We start from the raw sequence: 20,867 nt of genomic DNA, 5'->3' as shown, positions 1-20,867 counted from the left end.
GCTTGGGTAGTAGGTACACAAATCAACAGGTGCAAACTGAAGGCAAATAATAACCCCTCTGCCAGTTACCACGCAAATCATAACAAAACCGGCAATAAATACCAAAGAGCGTATTTGATAAATACCAGGAATCAAAATAAACTCCATAACAATGCCTAAAATATCCCACATTTCCCCTACCTAAAGCAGACTAACTACCACAAGGGAAATAATGGGTCCAGTCATTGCTGGCTCTGGCAGCACACAACAGTCATCGTTTAGACGTCGTGGCGATACGATTGCTTTTTTCGTGAGGTAGATTCGCGTTGTTCGTTTTCCTTGTTTTACCCCCTCTCTTATTCACTGGTTCTTTTGTGAGCTCCCTTGCCAACAACAAAAGAGAGTGGGCAACAAACGTACCCATACACTGACGCACACGTACAAAGCAGAACTTACAACAATACATATATACAATACTTGTACGCAACAACACTTTACATTAAAACAAGACAAAATTACAACAAATCCACATGCGGCCGACCATTGGTTTTATTCTTTTTGCATTTATTTATTACTGACATTTACATTTACAGCAGCGGTACGTTTGCAGCGTTTAGCAAAGTCTATCATCATCGAATCATAAATTCATGAAACCGGTCGGTAAACGTGGGTGCTTGAATGAAATCAAAATCATAATCTTGAAAAATCAGTGAATTTAAAATTAAGGCTGCCTAGCCAGCCAAAGCAGTCTTCAGTTGTCGACGAAGAGTAGTGAGAGAAGTTGAAGAAGCAAAAGGTGAAAAAAAATTGTTTTAAATTTTGTGTAAAAGTGCTTAAATTTCAACAAAAAAAGAGAAAAAAGAAAGATATAAAATTGCAAACGTCTAAACAAGCCACCCCCAGGATTAGTGGCAGTTTAACGCATTGCAATTTATTTATAAAGGTTGCCAGCTATATTAAAAAAATAAGTTAAAAAAATTAGAAAAAAAGTGCTTGCCATACGCCGTCACAAAGGATAAAGAAAGTTTAATTGAAATTTTATGTTGAATAAATCATGTGCCGATTTTTTTTTCATGAGAAAAACGGTAAGCAGCAGACAGTGGTTCATCATTGTTGAAAGGACCTTTTATGATGAGAGCAGTAGAAAAATAAGAAGAAGAAGAAGCAATGAAAAATAATAACCCTACCACCAACACAGAGAAACTTTTCTTTACTTTGCAATATTTTAGGGTGGTGTTTTTCCAATGTAGTTCCTTGTTCGTCGGTGTGTTGTTGCTGTTTTTCCGTATACCGTGTCTTATGATATCCTGCCAGTGAATGCGTGTGCGTGTGTATGTGGGCACAAGCCGTTACTACATATACATGCCAACAATTTCTATGAAAATTTTGCAATATCATCGCTTAATACTTCAAATTTAATTGTAGATTTTATGGAAAGCGTTTCAGAATCTAGTTCTGTTGAGAACCATCTCCATTTATCTCGGTATTTATTGATTTTTCTTCATTTTTCCTCTCTTGCTCAGTAAATTATTTTGTGCCAACTTCTCATCCTACAGAAATTTGTTTGCGACTGTTGTTTGTTGGTGTTAGTTGAAAAGGGGTTGCCATGTATTCCTCAATTGTTGTGAGGGAAATTTTAGTAAAGAAATTTGATGTTTCGCATTCTAAATAAAATGAATCGGATAAACGTTATGTGGGTTTAAGTTTATTAGTTTTTTATACCCACCACCATATAATGGTCATACCGTTTGTAACACCTCGAAATATTGATCAAGGACCCCCTAAAGTATATTTATTTTTCATCGTCTCGAAATTCTGATTCGAACTAGCCATGTCCGTTCGTCTGTCGAAATCACGATAGTGGTAGAATGGGTAGAGCTAGCCACTTAAAATTTTGCACAGATAATTTATACTGATTTAGGTTGTTGGGGATTGCAAATGGATCATATCGGTTCAGATTTGGGTATAGCTCCTATATAAACCGATTTCCCGATTTGACTTCTTGAGCCCCTAGAAGCCTCAATTTTCATCCGATTTGGCTGAAATTTTGAACATTGTATTCTGTTATGGCTCCCAACAACAGAGCCGTGTACGGTCCAAATCGGTCTTGGAAAGTTTTATTCAAGAAAAAAAGTGACAATAAAAACAGCATGTCGATAAAACAAAACCAAAAAAAGCACAATTTGGGAGAAAAAACCCGGATTGGTATTCTATTCTACTTTCGGAATAGTCTCTGAAATATTGAATTGTTTTTTATCTTCATACCGAAAGACGTTTTTTTATCTGCTCTTATTGTTTCATATTTCTTTTGGCAAATAAATAAAATAACAAAAAAAAGCTTTCGAAGCCATCAATACAACTTCCAACACATGAACGAAATCATGTGTAGTATGGAAGAAGTGTAAAAATACATGCATTAGGAAAAATTACAGCTAATAGACAGGGTTGTCGAGCGTGGTTAATGTGGTAATTGTATCATAGATGTGTTTTCGCTATTATTAATGCGATTCAAATACAACATACCAACGCACGGCCCTTGAAGCCATCACACCTAATATGGTTGAAAAGTCTTCTAACCAAAGACGAAACGCGTCCCATAGTGGTTGGTGTGCGTTGCTATCTTTGGCTTTCCTTTTCCATTTGCATCTCCGATCATTTACAAACAAAAATTGTAAATTTTAATGATCTTCTCCCTAACAGGCGAAAAACTTGAGAAATGAAAAAGCGAACCATTTGTTTCAAGCATTGTTACAAATTTTTTTTTTTTGCAATTTTCCTCACTACGAGCTTTTTACACTTTTTCGTCTATTTTCTCCAACGTCTCACCGACGTTTTTTATATGGAGTTTGACAGCATTCCACATGAAAAGCTGAACAGAATACCCTGCTTAAAAGAGTCTGCCCAATATAAACGAATTAAAAACCTATTAAATATGGTCGTGCGGTAACATTTTTCCAGCTGAAGGCTGGTACTTATTAGATTTTCCCGAAATTTTATAGTGATTAGTGTTTTTAGATAACTAGCTGAAACGAGCCCGCTCTGCTGCGCCTTCTTTTACTTTATATGGAACAAACCATACTCTTTGAATATTTATTTTCGACAATTAAAGAGCTTCTAGTGAAATACTATGCTACGAAAGTAGTATATGTATATCGCTTGACTTACAGTATAACAATATAAATAACTATCTGAATTCCATATGATCCTTATTGGTCTATGAAATCGCTCGGAGAGTTTAGGTTCATTTAAGTTTGCATGTTAAATGTACTCCATTCTTAAAAGACTTTTTTGTGCCCGATATTGTCATGATGTCCGATTTAGTGGTGTTGTCGGGGGTAAGGTGGTCCCATAGACACTTGGTCCTGAAAAATAAATTTTTTAAACCCCATATTGCTATTGGTTTTAGGGGAGTTTATGGGATGAGGCGTCCTCAAACACTTGGCCCCAAAATTTTTACTCTTTGGGGGGTGTTTTGGGAAAGGGGCGATGCCCCAAATGTATGGTACCACATTTGGATATCAGATTCGTATTCTACTCCCAAATACCTTTATTTGAGTTCCATATTGTGTTGGTCAGTAAATAATTGCTGTTTGTAGGGTGTTTTGGGGAAGGGGTAGACCCCCAGAAAAGTGGTCCTGAAAGTAGTTATCACTTTTGTATTCTTCTCCCCAATACCTTTTATTTAAGCCCCACATTGGCGTGGTTGGTAAATATGCTCGATTTAGGGGTGTTTTGGGAAGTGGGGTGGTCCCCCAAACACTTAGCCCTGAAAATATATCAGCATCATGCTCTACTCTCAAATATCATCTATTTAAACCCCATATTGCCATTGGCTTCAAAATTGGTTATCCCATTCGTTTTCTAATCTTAAATACCATTCATTAAAACCCCTTATTGCAAAAGTCAGCAAATATGTCCGGTTTGGGGTATGGGCCCTAAAACCTATGAATATCGAGATCCACCAAATTGTCATGTTGATCAAATACGTCCTATTTGGGTGTTGTTATAGTGGTGGGACGACCCCTAGACAGTTGGTCCCGAATGTTCATATCAGATTCGTTGTCTACTCCCAAGTACATTTCACTTGAGCCCCATATTTGCATAGTCGGTGAACATGACCGGTTTGGGGGGCTGTTTTTTTTTGGTGGATGGATTCGTGTTCTTCTCTAAAATACCTCTGATTTGAGCCCCTTATTGCAATGGCCAGCAAGTACTTCCTATATGGGTGGTATTATGAGGGTGGGGTGGCCACATAGATGCTTTTTCCCGAATTTTGATATCAGAGTCGTGCTTTACTCCCAAAGACCTTTCATTTGAGCCCCATATTGCTATGGTCGTAAATTTTTTCTCTTTGGGGGGTGTTTTTTGGGACGGGCGGCCCCCCAAACACGACACCAAGTGTTTGGGGAGCCGCATTTGGATATCAGATTTGTATTCTACACTCAAATACATTTTATTTAAGCCCCATATTGCCATGGACAGTAAATAAGACCTGTTTGGGGAAGGGGTGGTCCTCTAGAAACTTGGTCGCACATTTGGATATTAGATTCGTATTCTACTCGAAAATACTTTTAATTTGAGTCCCATTTTGCCGTGGTCAGTAAATATGTCCGATTTAGGGGTGTTTTAGGGGTTCGGGTGGTCCCCCTAACCTTTGGTCCGACAATCGGAAATCAGATACGTTTTCTTATCCTTAACATCTTTCATTTGAGTCCTATATTGTCGTTATTGGTCTATATATATATTTGGTAGGTTTTGGTGTTGAGGCGGCCCCCTAAGTACCCCATCCGAAATTTGGATACTAAATTTTTATTTTTAGGTTACTATAAGAGAGCACACAAAATTACGCTTAAATCGCACCATCCATCACCGAGACATGGCGTTTCTGAAAATTAGGGTAAGGGGGAGGATCCGTCCCCCCTTCAGATATTAAAAAATGTAGACCCCTTTTTTTTACCACGGGATCATTATCAGTGAAAATTTCATGAAAATCGTGTGATGTTGCTTGAAAGCAGAATCTTCAGAATCGGCAGAATCTTCATCAGCAGAAATTTGTCAAATGGATCATCGTGCTTTACACACCAACCCAACTAGAGTACGTTGCAAAGCACACATCTGAATTTGAACAGGAATCTTTAAGACGACTTGATTCACTAGCACAGTGGAAAACAAATAGAATCGTACTTCCCTTTGCGACGTACTCTAGTTGGGTTGGAATGTAAAGCTCTATGATCCATTTGGCAAACTTCTGCTGATGAAGATTCTGGCGAATCAGAAATAGCGATACAGAAAGCCGGTCAAATGCCTTTAAGCAACATCACACATTTTGCCTTACTTTTGAAAGTTCTTTGCTCTATGGTCTATATCCAGCCAATATCCTGCAATGGAATATAAATAAGATTTTGGTAATGTTTCAACAAATTTAATCGGGAATAAGATGTGTTTTCAACTGTGAACCACGAACATAGTACAAGCCATAATTGGGTAGCGAATTCAGCTTTTATGCGAAATTAACCCGATTTCGCTTAAATGAGCATTTTATTGGTCCAAAACCTAATGTTGTTGTTGTGTCTTCAACTATTATTTGCATGCTTTGTTATGTTAAATATCCTCGCTTACGTTGATCTGATAGGGTGTCGAATAGTATTGGCTAGACAGATGAACTGGCGCCGTGTGGTTCTTGGATACCAGCGGGGCACACATCTGGCACCTTGGTATCAATCCTAGCTCAAAATAAATTGAGGCGGCTCCATCTCCCGGAACGTGCTAAAAGATCGGTATCAACTCGATTACTGTAGACCATTTCCGTTACCACATCCTCGTGAAAGGTATTAGAGTGTATACTCGATTAATCGTTATTGGATTATTCGTGATCTTTAAAACAATCGAACAAATGAAAATTATACATTTTCAAAAAACAAATAATCGAATAATTTTGAACGGTTATTCGATTATCGCCTAAAGATGCACACAAAAAAATAATTCGTTTGACATAAAGGACATTTTCGCCAAGTAAACTTTTTTTCTGAAAAACGGACTTTGTTTACGATAAAAGAACATGTTTTTGGCGATAAATTCTTGCAAGAATTTGTGACAAATATAAAGTTTTTTGTGGAAGACGAAAAGCTCGTCTCCAAAACAAAATCCATCACATGAGTGGTGGTCATGTTCACGTCGGCAGGCAGAGCTTGCCACGTTGACAGAGGAATAAAATCAATGTAACGACCATAGAGAGGAGTTGGAGTTTGTTTGAAGAGATATTGCTCAGTGAAAAAGCTTACAGCGAACAGTCTGGTAGTAGTAGTTGAGATTTCACATAGGATTTCTGCGTATGATCTCAACTGTAAGTACTACAAACAGCAGGCTGTGAACTGTAGGCCGGTCAGGCGGACATAGTTCACGATGGTGCCGATGAGATAAGGAAACCCAATTATCGAAACGTACCAGTGGGGTGATATGTGTCCTGCCTTGTTTGAGGAACTGACAATTTCTTTTCCTCAAGACTCATTTAACAATCTTTTCGTTTGGTGTTGCATTTGCGTGGTCATTGAGCGCGACTTGAAAGACAATGAAACAGAAATTGATACGCATGACCGGCTGTTAAAAAGCCAAATAGATGAAAAGGATAGTTTATTTACTCGTGCCTTTCATTCTTGATATATAGAACATGTAATTCGGGGTTTCAACTAGTTTTTCTTTATTTATAAAATAGTTTAACGTCAAACGTTTAAAATGAATTGTGTATATTGAAAAGGATGACAAGTTCAATTTAAAGTTGTAACAAAACTCAAATTTTTGCGAATTATAAGCAGATCTCCGTTGGTAATTCAAACTCTTTTGAAGTATAAATTGAGATTTATTTCGATGTTGTGATACACAATTATATTAAAAACCTTCCATTTTTGCACAACTTCATTATGATTTTGTATTATAATCTGCGGTATTCGTTGTGCTATTAATTAAACATAATATGGTTGTTGTTGTTTTCGCACATTTAAATAACTACTTTGTGATGGATATTTCTTTATTGCGTAAATGTTATCAAGCAATTTATGTGTGTAAGAAATGCTTGTCATAGCACATACTAGCATTTTTGTACCGAAACTTAAAAAATGTACACTTTTCGAGTTTATCACCCGCACTCTTCCGAGCTACTGAATGTACTAACTGTTCGATTTGGTTTATATGGGCGTTTTATAAGGGTAGATGATATAGATGGCGATCAAGAATATCGGAATTGAAAATTGCTTGATTTTGTAAATGTAATGACAAAATTAGTATATGACTTGCCCTATGAAGATGTGCATATGATGAAAATTGAACAAACAAGTAAAAGCGTGCTAAGTTCGCCCGGGCCGAATCTCTTATACACTGCAACATGGGTCGCATGTGTTGAGTTCTTTTGTCGGTATCACTTTTCCGGCCAACAAAAGATAACGGTCCGATTCGGACCATAATTAAATTAAATGTTGGTGACCATAGTAAAGGGTGATTTTTTTGAGGTTAGGATTTTCATGCATTAGTATTTGACAGATCACGTGGGATTTCAGACATGGTGTCAAAGAGAAAGATGCTCAGTATGCTTTGACATTTCATCATGAATAGACTTACTAACGAGCAACGCTTGCAAATCATTGAATTTTATTACCAAAATCAGTGTTCGGTTCGAAATGTGTTCATTCACCGTAACGTTGCGTCCAACAGCATCTTTGAAAAAATACGGTCCAATGATTCCACCAGCGTACAAACCACACCAAACAGTGCATTTTTCGGGATGCATGGGCAGTTCTTGAACGGCTTCTGGTTGCTCTTCACTCCAAATGCGGCAATTTTGCTTATTTACGTAGCCATTCAACCAGAAATGAGCCTCATCGCTGAACAAAATTTGTCAAAATTTGAACACATTTCGAACCGAACACTGATTTTGGTAATAAAATTCAATGATTTGCAAGCGTTGCTCGTTAGTAAGTCTATTCATGATGAAATGTCAAAGCATACTGAGCATCTTTCTCTTTGACACCATGTCTGAAATTCCACGTGATCTGTCAAATACTAATGCATGAAAATCCTAACCTCAAAAAAATCACCCTTTAGAATTCATTGTGTAAAATTTCAGCCAATTGGAATAAGAATTGTGCCCTTTAGGGGCTCAAGAAGTAATACAGAGAGGTCGGTTTATAGGCGAGCTGTATCAGGCTGTAGACCGATTTAGACCATGTTGAAGGTTATGGAAGAAGCCGTTGTACGAAATCAGTCAAATCGGATAATAATTGCGCCTTCTATAGGCTCAAGAATTTAAGATCCCAGATCGGCTTATATGAGAGCTATGTCAGGTTATTGACCGATTTTAACCATATTTGGCACAGTTGTTGAAAGTCATAACGAAATACGTCATGCAAGATTTCAGTCAAATCGGATTATAATTGCGCCCTTAGAGGATTAAGAAGTCAAGACCCCAGATCGGTTTATATGACAGCTATATCAGATCAGAAATCAAAACAATGGACGGACAGACATGGCTAGATCGGCATAAAATGTCATAACGCCGCAGTGCGACACCTTTCTGGAGAGAAGTTTTACATGGCATAGTACCTCACAAATGTTGCTAGCATTTGGAGGGGAAAACAATTGCTGAAAATTTTTTTCTGATGGTTTCGCCAGGATTCGAACCCAGGCGTTCAGCGTCATAGGCGGACATGCTAACCTCTGCGCTACGGTGGCCTCCAATAATATATATACTTATACGAATATTTCGAGGATTTACAAACAGAATGACTAAATTAGTATACCTCCATCCTATGGTCGAGGGTATAAAAATACTCAATTTAAATGTAAAGAAGCGGCAGAGGAGCGTGGAGCGGACCGAAAATGGAATGACGAAGCGGAGCGGAAAAACGATACCCGCTCCAGATCCCTTGGTAGAGAAGATATTGCAAATTTTGCCCATGAACATTCCACTAAGGAATAGGGGCAAACTTCTCACATATCAATGAGTGCAGTGCGCTTCAAGTTTAAGCTCAATGATAAGGGGCCTCCTTTTTATAGCCGAGTCCGAACGGCGTGCCGCAAAGCGACACCTCTTTGGAGAGAAGTTTTACATGGCATAGTACCTCACAAATGTTGCCAGCATTTGGAGGAGAAAACCACCGCTGAAATGTTTTTCTGATGGTTTCGCCAGGATTCGAACCCAGGCGTTCAGCGTCATAGGCGGACATGCCAACCTTTGCGCTACGGTGGCCTCCAATAATATTTATACATAGACGAATATTTCGAGGAGAATGACGAAATTAGTATACCCCACTTCCTATGGTGAAATGATGGATAGAAGTTTTAGCATGGCAAGATACCTCACAAATGTAGCCAGTATTAGTAAGGGGATAACCACTGTTGAAAAGTTTTCTGATATTTACGCTGGAATTTGAACTCAGCCGTTCGGTGTCAAAGGCGGACATGCTAACCCTGCGCCACGGTGGCCTTCAAGTTTTGTGAATAAGGCCATAAATATTTATTTTAAATTGAGTTCTAAGAAACTTCAATAAGGTGCACAGTAGAAACTCTGCTAATGGCAACCCTTGTCATCTGTTAGACAGCACGGAAACATGTGTGTTCGTAGGGCAGTGTGTTTGCTAAGTTTTTGCCGTTTATTCATTGGTGTGTGTAAATGTGTGTAATGTTCCACCACCACCGCCACCACCCTTGTGCAAAAGGGTGTGTACATGGGTGATTTTTCGTTACATGTACTCCCAATTTTTCTCTATGTTTCCTGTTGTTGCTGTTTTAGTCCCGTCGTCAACGTTTTTGTTTTTGCGCTCAAAGTGTGCGAGAGTCATTCTCATATACGTACATCACATCACTTCTTCCCCACCCTTCTCTAAGTAAGTAGCTACACTACACTTAGTACTTATTTCCACAGCAGATGAGGATATGGAAGAGAGGGTCTCAGTTCATGCGTTTGTTTGAAACAACAAAACTCAGTGAACTTAATGTGCAGTGCATGATTCATATACGTGTGATGTTTCCTCTTTTTTGTTGGCTTCGTCGTCGTCGTCGTCTTCTCATCATCATTTTCATTTTGGAGTCTAGCAGCCCAGAACATGTGACTGGCATCAATTGAATATTTCAACGAAAATATGATAGAGTTGAAGTGAACTTATTTGATAGCTACTTCTAGGGCGCAGATGCCTCCAATCCATATGCCAGTCCTTGATTGGATGAAGACGTTATTAAGTTGTGAGGTAGTTAGTGGTTACTTAATCGATTTAAAAAATTTGTATTTAAGCGTTCACTATTTGAAATTTCAGCGAAATCGAATAATATTGACAGCTTTTATGGACTTAAGATCTTAAATCGGCAGATCGGTCTATATCCTATATCCGCTAAGTTATATTGCTCGATCTGGACCATATTTAGGTGCGATGACGGAAGGCTTAAAACAACTCCCTGTTTCAAGTTTCAGCGAAATCGGGTTATAAATGCAGCTTTTATGGGCTCAAGATCCTTAGTCGGCAGATTGCTCTATATGGCAGCTATATCTGGATATAGACCATGATAACAGGGGACGGATAGACAAACGGACATCGCTAAATCGACTTCGAATTATACGACGACCAGAAATATATATATATATATTTTGTAGGTCGGAAATGGATATTTCGATGTACTACAAACGGAATAACTAAATGAAGATACCCCCCTACCCCATATCATTCCACACGAAGGCGAAACATTTTCGTCCTATTAGTCTGTCATCCTTTATGCTGAGACTTTTGAGAGGTTGATAGAAACCTATCTAAGGGCAAAGATCCCTGGAGATCGCCCGTCGCGGCAGAAGCATGCATCTAATAAAGGCAAATCCACTGAAACAGCCCTTCACGACCTAGTCGGCTACATAGAGGTTTCTCTCGCTGCCAAGGAATATACAATTGTAGCATTTCTTGACATTGAAGGTGCTTTCAACCGACGTCAATCATAAAGGAATTGGAGTTTCTAGGCATCAACTCTACCGTAAAAAATTTTATTAATAACTTACTAAAATATGCATTGAGACATCCATCCAAAAAATGGGTCAGCAGAAGAATTACTCAAGAAGGTGTTCTGTCTCCTCTAGCCATTAATAAAATATTGTTGTCTCTGGAAGAAAATGTTGTAAAAGTGGTCGCGTATGCTGATGACGTGTCAATTACGGTTAGGGGAAGCTCTACGTGCAACAGCGAACTGGGCTACCGAAAGTGGTCTAGGTACAAAACCGTGCAATATAGAAGTAGTTATTTTCAGCAGGAGATACAAGTTGCCTACAGTAACACCTTTCGCCTTGGGAGAAGGGAATGTTCCATTTACAGAAAGCGCAAAATACCTGGGTGTTTTGCTCGACAGGAAATTAAACTTCAAACCCAATATTTTGGAAAGGGCAAGAAAGGCAACTCTTGCCCTCTACACCTGCAAGAGAGCCATTGGCAAAAGTTGGGGGCTTAGACCGCGTGTCATGCATTGGGTATATACTGCAGTTGTCAGATCTACAATGCTATATGGTGTTTTGGTCTGGTGGACGGCGCTTCAAAAGTCCACCTACTACTCAATACTTAACCGGATCCAAAAGATGGCTTGTTTGTGCATCACAGCCGCACTAAGGACGATACCATCTGATGCACTGAATTTAATGCTACATCTTATGCCTCTGGACATTGTGACTAGACAAATTGCAGCGACCATTGCTGTGAGGTCATTGGTCATGTGGCGGCTACGGACACTGTGTTATTCTTGATATAATATCCGATGTTCTAGGCAGTGTGGATTACACCCTACCTGAGCCGTTTTTTGATAAAAAGTACTGTATTCCTGATAGAACCGATTGGAACTACGGTATCCCTGGTAACAGAAGTTACATAGACTTCTATACGGATGGTTCCAAACTAAAAGACCAGGTGGGCTTGGGGTGTACTCTAAAGATCTAGATCTGGTCATATCGAAAAGGTTACTCAACCACTCCAGGGTGTATCAAGCGGGGATCCTTGCAATTAAGAATGTAGTGGAATGGCCAAGATGTAATGTCATTACGACGATTGTCATAAATATCTTCTCAGACAGCCATTAAATCCCTGGAGAACGTATTTCTGAACACAAAACTGCCCTCTCCCAACGAGATGGCTGAACAGTTCAAAATTTATCTGTACCTGTGCCAGGCCACAGAAATATCCCAGGGAATTGTAAAGCGGACGAGCTTGCGAGATAAGGAACTACCCTACATATTCCAGCGATACTGGAATCTGTGGGAATGCCTTTAGCGACATGTTAGCTAAGTTTTCAGTACCAGGCCCGAAGGACAACGAATGATAGATGGTCACAAAGAGGGGGCTGTGAGCATTCCAAAACTATGTGGCCTAATCTAAACTTGAAGAGGTCTACCGCGTTGCTGCCTTTGGCTAGAACAGACGTCTCTTTGTGTCCGTCTTGACAGCTCTCTGTCTAATCGGAAAACATGCTGACAGACTGAAGGTTGCCAGCAACGACTTTTGCAGAAGCTGTAGGGACATCGAAGAAGAAGAGACTATAGAACACCTTCTGTGTGTGTGTCCCGCTCTAGCAGTCAGAAGGAGTTCCATTTTAGGTTCTAATTTCTTTGAGAACCTGTCTGATTTAGCGGATGTGAACATTTGCAAGTTATTGGGCTTTTTAAAGCGATCTGGATGGTTTAACGGTGGGAACTAGAAGGCATCTTCCTTCGTCTGTTCCTGTGGTATCACTTAAACCTATCCTAACCTAGGTTATTTTGCTAGTCCAAGGGAAGGAAGTACCGAAAATATTGTTGATTTCTCAGCAAAAAAAAATCTTACACTATAGCAAATATTTTTGTTTTAATTAAAAAAATATTCTTTATATTTGCCATGAATAAGACCAACTATGCCAAATGCATAATTCAAACCCATATGACAGCTCCCTAAGATGTAGCTCATCTCAAGATGAACAAACAAATGTTACGCTTTAACATCAATGGGTGGGTCAACGATCTTCTCTTAAATTCACAAAAGCCAACAAAAAATGTTAACGAAGAAATGCCAGCGTAAGAATACAAAAGTTTCGAAGAGTATAGAAAAACATTTAGCAAAGTATTTTTTTCCAGTCGTAATTAAATTTTGCCAAGATTTATATGCCTTCTATGAAGGAATTTAATAAATTCTATTTCCAAACCACTCATCTCATGTGAGTGATGTCCTGTACTGTGTGCTTGTGTATGTGTGTTCGATGTATCAATTATTTAGTGCGCATGCCTTATGCTGGGAGTGAACTGTCAAACGACATTGTAGCAACTGTCAAAATTCCCATGTAATATCAAGTGGAGTAGAGAAATTGTTGTTGTTGCTATTGCTCATATTATAGGCATGCTGCTATGCCATGGTGTGTAGTTGTGTAGAGTCGTCCTTGTTGTCCTTATGGGCATTTAAAATTAAATCACTTTTCAACACCGCAGCCATCATATACAGTTGGTCTTGCCGTTGCGCCGTCCGACGTGAGCATTCATCAACAACATCTTTTTCTCCGCCGCCTTCCCTTCTCTTGTCTAGGCACGAAGGATGATGTGTCAATGATATTGCAAAGAGGAAGCAATTCTCCGATAAAAATATGAAAGAAATGGTACTTGAATTCCTAGAAAAAGAAGAAGAACTAAGAAAAGCATCAACATCACTCACATGGAGTAGCACAATTAAAGGGAAATGCCTTTTTTTTCATTCACGCTCTATGAAAATGAAATAAAAAAAAAAGACATGCCACAGTTTGTTATACATTTTGGGTAGTTTCAAATGAAGAACCATAATTTCCGGCGTGGTATATGTTTGCCTTTAAGGATTTAAGTGCCCCCACCCCATTGGTGTTTTACTCTAAATTGCCTTTTCGATACCTTTAGACATGGTCTCTCCTCACATACCCAGCATTGGCAATACGCCCAAGGGACAGGGGAGAGAGAGAGCGACTCGACGACTCGACATCATTATGGCTGGTGAAAGGCAGACGTCTTCTTCTTATTTTGTGTTAAATCATTTGTGTGCTGTTGCTTTTATTACATCTTTTGGCTGTCGAAGTTTTTCTTTTGTTTGGATAGTTTTCGCTATTGCGTTTCTTGTTTTGTCTGATTCAGTTGAAGTTTTTTTTGTTTTCTACTGGCTGGATCTCGTTTTATTATCCTGCTTCAGGATATTAACCTCTATTGTGTTACAAATGATAAATAAAAAAACTGGAGTTTATATTTCGCTTAAATTTGTTTTTGGTGAATTTCTTTTGCACAGTTTTTTAGCTTAACCTTTTCGATGAATTTTAAAGAGCATGTGTTAAGGCTAACATATACTTTAAAACTACAGCATACATTTAGGAGCAACATTTTCATGCGATATACTGTATGGCTGAAAATACATGCACTGTTTTGATAACTCGTTTTGATACCTAATGGGAACATTCTGCAAAAATTGCAGTGGTGATTATCATCTTACTAATGCTGCGACAATTCTGAGGTCTTGACACACGTAAAATTTATCTTCTAAGAGATGTTGCTTTGCGGAATCCGTACGCTCTATGTATAACAAGTAAAAGCGTGCTAAGTTTGGCCGGGCTGAATTTTGGGTCCTCACCACCATGAATTCTGTTAAAAAGATTGATTTGGACCATACTAGGTACAGTTGTTGGAAGTCGTAACAAAACACCGCATGCAAAATTTCAGCCAAATCGGACAAAAATCGCGGCTTGTAAGGGCCCAAGAAGTCAAATCCGAAGATCGGTTTATATGGCAGCTATATCACGTTATAGATCGATTTGAGTCGTACTAGGCACAGTTGTTTGAAGTCATATCAGATTCCTACATGCAAAACCTTAGCCAAATCAGACGAAAATTGCGGCTTGTAGGGGCTCAAGAAGTCAAATCGGGAAGTCGGTTTATAAGGTAGCTATATCAGGTTATTTCAGCAAAATCGGATAAAAATTGCGGCTTGTAAGGGCTCAAGAAGTTAAATCGGGAGATCGGTTTATATGGGTGCTATTTGCAAATCTGAACGGATATGGCCCATTTGCAATCCCCAACGACCTACATCAATATTAAGTATCTGTCCAAAATTTCAAGCGGCTAGCCTACGCGTTCGACCGCTATCGTGATTTCGACAGACCGACGGAAGGACGAACATGGCTAGATCTTTTATACCCTCCACCATCCTATGGTGGAGGGTATAAAATGATAAAAGGTTATGGTCTAGACCGTTATTTTTTATTGGAAAAGATTAAATTTTTTTATATAAAATATTGTTCAAGATTCAATTAAAAAATGATTGAAACAATAATTTTTTTAATTTAAAATATCTCAAATTTCAATCACGATCGTTATAGAAAAACTAGTTCAGATGCTATTAACAAAATGATTATTAATTAATTGTTTAATTGAAAATGACAAAAATTTCAATCACGATCGTAATTGGCAAAGTTCCGATTCAATTAAAATCAATAAAAAAACTATTCCTATTCAATACAAAAAATTTTGATTAAATTAATAAATGACCTATTACGGATTTATGTCCCATGGCATAAATATAAGGGAGAAAGTGGCACAGGCCACGCCACAGGGGGCATTTTATTACCACTTCTATGGGTGACCACCATTAATGACCTATTACGAATGCTGACTGAGGAGGGATTTGAACCTATCTCCTACGCAGACGATGTTATAATACTTCTAAGGGGTAAAGCTCCAAACGAGCTATGCAGAAGGGCCGAAAGGGTCTTGCATATGGCATATGACTGGGCTAGACCAAGATGTCTCAATGTTAACCCAGAGAAGACTGAAATATGCCTGTTCACGAGGAAGACGAAGGTGGGCCAATTTAACGCACCACGTTTCATCAATAAGACGATTTCGATATCTGACAAGGTCAAATACTTAGGTGTGATATTGGACAGGAAACTGAATTGGAAGTGTCACATTCAAGAGCGTACCGAGAAGGCTCACCAATGTTGAGTACTATGTAGAGGGGCCGTAGGCTCGAAATGGGGCCCGACTCCGAGGATAGTCCACTGGGTCTACAGGAGCGAGATTAGACCAATACTTACTTACGCCTCAGTAGTTTGGATTACTGCTATGGAGAAAAAGTGCAACATAAGGACCATACAACAGGTTAGGAGAACATGTTGTCTTGGCATAGGCGGAGCGATGAGGACCACGCCCACAAGGGCACTGGAGACTATTCTAGATATCCGACCCATTGACATACAGATTAAGTGTGAGGCAGCCACTTCGGCTATGAGACTTAAGGCGATGGGATAATGGTTTGAGGATGGGAGCAGCTCATACCATCGCAGTATAATCGAGGCGACGATAGGAAACCTGGAAGGAAGGGGAGAGGTTTCCGATCGGATACCTGAGATGAACCTTGAGGTCGAGTGCGAGGCACTGCTGCCGTCTGCACAGTCTTGGATTCACGGAACCCTAGTATTGCCATCTGGAAGATCATGTTACACGGTTGGATCAAAGCTAGAGGACAGAGTGTGTCTGGGGGTTTACATTGAGAACCCAGGGACTGAGATCTGTTTTAGACTGCCTGACCATAACACGGTCCTGCAAGCGGAGATCCGGGTGATCACGGAATTCCTAACTTAAAATTTTCTTTTCAGATGTTACTTTATAGTTTTAAGAGCGCACAACAAGCCGATTACTGGCTTAAATGTATATCCATAGTGGCGTGAGGCGGATTAATATCTGCACCCTCTTTTCAACCTAAGCTGACCTAAACTATTTATTATACCCTCCACCATAGGATGGGGGTATACTAATTTCGTCATTCTGTTTGTAATACCTCGAAATATGCATCTGAGACCCCATAAAGTATATATATTCTTGATCGTTATGTCATTTTAAGTCGATCTAGCCATGTCCGTCCGTCCGTCTGCCCGTCCGTCTGTCTGTCGAAAGCACGCTAAGTTTCGAAGGAGTAAAGCTAGCCCCTTGAAATTTTGCACGATTACTTTTTATTAGTGTAGATCGGATGGGATTGTAAATGGGCCAAATCGGTCCATGTTTTGGTATAGCTGCCATATAAACCGATCATGGATCTTGACTTCTTGAGCCTCTAGAGGGCGCAATTTTTTATCCGATTTGACTGAATTTTTGCTTGAGGTGTTTTGTTATGTCTTCCAATAATCGTGCTTAGTATGGCGCAAATCGGAACATAACCTGATATAGCTGCCATATAAACCGATCTGGGATTTTGACTTCTTGAGCCTCTAAAGGGCGCAATTCTCATCCGATTTGGCAGAAATTTTGTACAACGGCATCTCTTCTACATGCGTGTCTAATATGGTCTGAATCGGTCAATAGCTTGATACAGCTCCCATATAAACCGATATCCCGATTTTGCTTCTTGACTTCTACAATGTTCATCATTCATTAATGGTCAAAATCAGACTATAATTTGATATAGCTCCAATGACATAACAGCTCTTATTCAATATTCTTTGTTTGTCTAAAAAGAGATACCGCGCATAGAGCTCGACAAATGCGATCCATGGTGAAGGGTATATAAGATTCGGCCCGGCCGAACTTAATACGCTCTTACTTGTTTTTTAATTGAAATCATTTTTATTTTCAATTACATTTTTAATGGAAAAAATGTTCTTGATATTTTTCCTGTGCATGTATGGGTATGTTATTTTCGGAATAAATGAATCTATTCACTCGAAGTTTTCCACATCAACCCAAAACAATCCACATTAAATATATCAAAGTATTTGACCTGCAGCTAATGGTATCACACTGGTCTAAGTGAGTCTGATTTGCAGACTGTAACCATAAACTAATCTGCAGTAAGTAAAAACGTCTTTATTTTCTTAAGCTTCCTAAAACTAATCCCTACCATATGTCCAGAAAGAAATCGTGGTTTATACTACCTGAAGTAGTTGGTTTAACTTAAAAATGGGTTTCAGCTTAGTGACAATTTTAAAACAAAAATTCAGTGGCTATAAGCCAACTCATATTACTTAACGCCAAATCTAGAAGACTATACATTTGCTTGTCTGGTGAAGTGCTGACAATCGTTTAGTGTCTCAAAGAAGAATTGCCAAACAAAAGGTGGGGTATGAGTTTCTTAAGTGACAGCCAAAAGACAAAAAGAAACTAAAATTTTTAAGGTTTAAGAAGGAATGAATATCGAGAAAACTTATGTTTGAAATTTTCAATACAACAACCCTATTTTAAAGACTTTCACTTTTCCACACCATAGAAAACAATCCCCAAATTAGTAAGTTAATAGTCTGGCTAAGTATTTCAGGGTATGCTTAAGCGGCCTTTGCTTTGCCACAACATTGAATAAGTAGATACAGACTTTTATTTGATTTTTTTTTTCGTTCCAAGGACATATGTATTATGAAATACAAATCCCCTTGCGGTAGAAAGGATTTGAATATTTTTGTTATTTTCTTTATAAGAAATTTCCTTTAAGTCCTTTAAATAATCTCGAGTGCATGTGCAAATGCATGGACCTGACAAGAAACTAGAATGCCTTTCTTTAGATTTTGTGACATCTTTTGTTTTAGCGAACATTTAAAATCTTAATCAGTCCGAAATCAGAAAAGGGTGATATCTTCTACGATACTTTTATACCCTCCACAGAAAAAGCGTACAGATAATTAAAGATTTTTGCCTTTATCAAAGATTTTTGTAGTGGTTGCGAGCCCAAAAGGCGAATCTTAAAACCATTACAGACACTACCTTCCGATTCGAATTTCGAACGCTGACTAAATCTCCTTTCACTGAACAGATGATTCTGATTTTTATACCCACCACCGTATAATAGGGGGTATATTTATTAAGTCATTCCGTTTGCAACACATCGAAATATCAAAATCCGACCCTTTAAAGTATATATATATATCGGATCGTCGTAAGATTCTAAGACGATTTAACGATGTCCGTGTGTCTGTCCGTCCGTCTGTTGTAATCACTCTAGAGCCTTCAAAAATTGAAACATTGAGCTGAAATTTGGCACATTAACTCTTTTTGATGCACGCTTGTTAAGTTCTTGAACGGGCCAAATCGCACCATATTTGGATACAGCTGCTATATAGATCGACTTTCCGATAAAGGGTCTAATGCCCATAAAAACTTTACTTTTTCATCCGATTTTTCTGAAATTTGAAACAGTGAGTTCCTTAAGTTATCCAATTTTCACAGGATTGTGACGAAATATTGTTTACATATATACCCGAGGTAGTGGGTACCCAAAGTTTGGCCCGGCCGAACGTAATGCCTTTTTGCTTGTTTTATTTTTTGAATAACACAATTATTGAACTAAACATATTCACTTTTAAAATTTAACCATTTAAGGACGCTCTCAATCGTAAGATATTTCTGTGTCTTTAAATAAGCTACAACATTTTCCTTGCCACAAAATAAATTTCCGAACCTTTAACAATATGTTTGCCTTCATTAAATTATGTTTGTCTTTAATAATAAGACGAAAAGTTAACGGAATATTAAACTACCAGTAAAGATAAAACTTCTTTACTATAAGTAAAAAACCACTATAGTAATTGGCTTGTTGTGCGCTCTACAGACTCAAAAGATGTCCGTGAAGATAAATTTGAATATAACTTAGCCAAGACACAAACCTGACATTTTAACAGAGTGATTAACAAAGCACTGTTTACTAATTTTCTTTTGTATTTTAAATAAAAAAAAAAAAATTATTTGTAGCATTTTCTCACCTAATATTTTCTAAAATGCTTAATAATAACTAAACCCTCAAACCTCTATACCAAAAATATTTTTTGAAGACCTATATGACCCATTTTTAAAAGGGCAATGCAACTCGTCATAGATAGGTGTCCCCATATTCAAATTGTATTTCAGATCGGAGAAATTTCGCACCAAAAGTTATATTTGAATTTAACATAATGGCCCACTGTGCTGGACTAGTCATAGATAGGTAACACAAACTAATACCAGAATTAGCCCCTACCAAGAGTTTTTAGAATCAGAAGTCCCCATATTCAAATTGTATTACAGATCGGAGAAATTTCGCCCAAAAGTTATATTTGAATTTAACATAATGGCCCACTGTGCTGGACTGGTCATAGATAGGTAATACAAACTAATACCAGAATTAGCCTCTACCAAGAGCTTTTAGAAGCAGAAGTCCCCATATTCAAATTGGATTTCAAATCGGAAATATTTCGCCCCAAAAGTTATACTTGAATTTAACATAATGGCCCACTGTGCTGGACTGGTCATAGATAGGTGATACAAACTAATACCAGAATTAGCCCCTACCAAGAGCTTTTAGAAGCAGAAGTCCCCATATTCAAATTGTATTTCAAATCGGAGAAATTTCGTTATTGATATAACGCCGGGAAAAAATTTCACTTACAATTTGTTGGAAATCCCATTTTATACCCTACACCACCACTGTGGTACAGAGTATTATAAGTATGTGAATTTGTTTGCAACGCTAAGAATGAGAAGAGCTAGACCCATTGATAAGTATATCGATCGACTCAGAATGACTTCCTGATTTGATTTAGCAATGTCCGTCTGTGAGTCCATGTATTTTTTAATCAAAGTGCACGTCGTAGTTGTTGTCTAAAATTTTGCACATGCCACTTTTTTGGCCCAAGGACAAATGCTGTTGATTTTGGTAAAAATCGGTTCAGATTTAGATACAGTTCCCATATATATGTATCGCCCAATTTGCACTTAAATGGCCGTAGTAGTAACAATTTTCAACCGATCTGCACAAAATTTGGCACGGACTGTTCTGTTGCTGACTTTAATATATGCAAAATTTAATCAAAATCGGTTCAGATTTAGATATAGCTCCCATATATATGTAACGCCCGATTTGCACTTAATTGGTCCTAGTAGATAC

The 20,867-nt window shown here is 38.4% G+C and overlaps 1 protein-coding gene across 22 annotated transcripts in view; it reads left to right on the top strand.

The window, feature by feature from the left end:
- The first annotated feature begins 220 nt into the window (after positions 1–220).
- The window catches only part of LOC106095735 (cell adhesion molecule Dscam2), a 433,819-nt gene continuing 413,172 nt past the window's right edge, over positions 221–20,867 (top strand). For all 22 annotated transcript variants that reach the window (XM_013263055.2, XM_059369670.1, XM_059369663.1 and 19 more), the window contains exons 1-2: positions 221–294; positions 573–775. The gene's annotated coding sequence lies outside the window, so the exon portion shown is untranslated. The remainder of the gene's footprint in view (positions 295–572; positions 776–20,867) is intronic.

The sequence above is a fragment of the Stomoxys calcitrans genome, chromosome 5 (genome assembly GCF_963082655.1).
Source record: "Stomoxys calcitrans chromosome 5, idStoCalc2.1, whole genome shotgun sequence".
Classification (NCBI taxonomy): Eukaryota; Metazoa; Arthropoda; class Insecta; order Diptera; family Muscidae; genus Stomoxys; species Stomoxys calcitrans.
Note: the sequence above shows the minus strand (reverse complement) of the source record. Positions and strands in the feature narration are given on the sequence as shown.